Raw genomic sequence first — 2,625 nt, 5'->3', positions numbered from 1 at the left:
GGTGCTTTCTTTCTAGCAGATTGGAAATAAGTGACTGTATTTCTGTTTTTATAAGGAAAAATGCTTTTCAGATAAACCAAATTATGGTTTCACAGAGTAAAACCTTTTCTCCAGTAAAAGTGTTTTTTTTTGGAAAGTAAGATGCGATAAGATGTTGCTTTGAAATAAAACCCAACTGTTCTAAAGGAATTGTATTCTCTGAAGTCAAACATTCCCGCCTCCTGCTGAGTCCCTGGAAGACCCGGGTCCGGCTGCCCCTCGGGGTGGTCAGACAGCAAGTGGACGACAGCCGGGGCGGGCAATGGCTTTTAGGGTAAAGCCCGCCGCGTAAAATCTCATTACCGGCAAAGCGCTTGGTGTCTGAGGATAGGTATTCCCGAGTGGAAGGCTGGCGGTGGAGCACGGTGAAGGGGCTCACTAAAATACCTTAAATCGTCTCCGTCGAACATGTAGCATCGTTCGAGGTCAGACAGAGCTGAAACTCGAACAGCTGTACAACAAGCATCCGAGATTGTTTTTAATTGTGTCTCCTTTCTCTAACAGCAGTAATTCTTGTTTATATTGTCAAGAACCTTTCCACCGAGCACAAGCGCACCATACTTGAAGGTCAAATGCTTAACCCTTCTGCATGGTTACAATGAAAACGGGCCCTTTTGTTTTCATTAATGTATACCCCAGCCTCCTAGACGGGGAGAACGGGGGCCTCAGGCGTTCACCAGGCTGAAGTAACTTATTGTCACAGCGCCACAAAGAGAGCATATTTTCGTTTCCATACGACAGTTGCTTAGCTTTTGCCTGTGCACCCAACCACAAGGCGGCCCGGCCATTTATCAACAGGCAGACGCTCTGGGTACTATTTTGTTCCTTTGACCTGTGTTACTTTTAACTGACCCGACCAAATTGCTTAAAATTTTTTTCCCTTTCTGCTGTCAGTGTTTAAAGCTGCTTAATGTCTCTGCGGTGACCCTCCCCCGGCCCCTTTAACACTTTATATCCCTGTTTATCACAGCACCTGTTACTGTAGCGAACCATGAAATCGCAAACGCTGTGCGGCTCTCAGCGCCGATAATGCTTTATTAAATATACACGGAGCCTCCCCTGACTCTGGGACGGCCCGTGACGGGAAGCGGGCGGATGCGCCTGTGTCCATGGACCCGCGTGTGTTTATTTCGGGGGGAGCCCGTCGGGAAAGTGCCTTGGCGTATTTACTTGTTTGTCAGGGCGGAGGTGTTTCCCGTTCTGCTCCGTAAGAGTTAACGAAAGGGGCCAGTTCGGCAAACATTAAATATGAGCCTGCAACGCGAAGGCTTCTTTGTGACCGAAACAAAAATGCCGCAGCAGGTGGTGGACTCAAATCCAGGAGGGAGGAGGAGGCTCAGTTGTTGCCCATTTTTCTCATCCTTTCAAAATAGCCATTGTGTAACCCCAAAGTTAAAGGGCTGCCGCTCGGTCTCATGGACATGGTTCCCGCATGAAAGGGCTGTGCCCGTCACTGGTTTCCTCCAGCGGTTTCATCTCTGAGTCGGAATGTCCGACCACGAAACCAGGCAGGAGAGGCAGGTCTCTCGATGAGATGAGCCGCTGCCATCAGCTCATCAAACAAAGCACAAAACGGTCCTGACCATGGCGAGCCGAGGGAAGTAGGAGTCCGTGCCGGCAGCAGTCTGTTCTGCAGGTTTTAGATCGTAGTGCGCAAGACAGAAACGGGGCTTTTGTCGTCCTTGGGGGCTCTCAAAGCGACTTTGTGGTGACCACAGTGCCGTTTTAAAGCTAAGGTGGGACTCCACCGTCTGTACCTGTTTATATCAAGGTGTTTCTTTGGGAGTGTAGCTTTTAAAAGGGATTGATAATCTAAGTTGGAATAATTGCTTTCTTTGCCTAAAAGTGAATGAAATGTAGTTTATGACTCTAGAACTTAGAGCACCAGAAGTGGGAGAGATTAAAAGATGGGTCAAAGGGCCAGGCGGACTACTGGGCAGATTCCCAGTACTGCCACGGATGAAGGTGCCACCAGGTGGCCCTTTCCTGCCAGTCCCTCTGTGTGCTCGTTGAGTTATCCTAATTGTTCTGTTTATTCCAAATCACGGTTGAGATGATTTAAGACAAGGAATGCAGTGTCGTGATCGTTCTCTTTTATAAATTCCTGAGAAGTCTGGAGTTGAAAACCTTATATCCGTAAATTTGGGTTATTTATTGTGATCGGTATAGAGATGCTCCTTCGATCCCGTTCGTTCTTACACTAAGCGCTCATGCGAGCGTTGGCTATATTCCTAACCGGCGAGAAACTGCATTTCTGTGGCTGAAGACACACATGTAATCTAATGACAGCTGCCCTCAGTGGCACTAAACAAACATATAAACAGGACAGCGTCTGCCGAACTCAGGGACTTTTGTGACTTCCTGGATAACACTAGCATTCGGACGTTGGGGATTCCATCTGACACTTAGAGTCCTTTCGTATGTAATGTTCATACGTGTGAGAAAGGGTGAAAAAAATCCTAAATGATGATGTCACTTTCAACCTTGGTTTGGGCATTATGGCTCCGAAGGGCCTAAGATGCCTGGAGTGGATCTAGGTGGAAAGATCGTTTGGTAGGCAGGAGGTGCGGCAACCATCTGGTTGTC

The 2,625-nt window shown here is 47.9% G+C and overlaps 1 protein-coding gene across 1 annotated transcript in view; it reads left to right on the top strand.

Moving 5' to 3' along the window:
• FTO (FTO, alpha-ketoglutarate dependent dioxygenase) overlaps positions 1 to 2,625 on the top strand; it is a 343,678-nt gene that overhangs the window by 164,973 nt on the left and 176,080 nt on the right. The gene's annotated exons all lie outside the window — the stretch shown is intronic.

Source organism: Pteropus vampyrus, unplaced genomic scaffold, assembly GCF_000151845.1.
Source record: "Pteropus vampyrus isolate Shadow unplaced genomic scaffold, Pvam_2.0 Scaffold51, whole genome shotgun sequence".
Lineage (NCBI taxonomy): Eukaryota > Metazoa > Chordata > Mammalia > Chiroptera > Pteropodidae > Pteropus > Pteropus vampyrus.
Note: the sequence above shows the minus strand (reverse complement) of the source record. Positions and strands in the feature narration are given on the sequence as shown.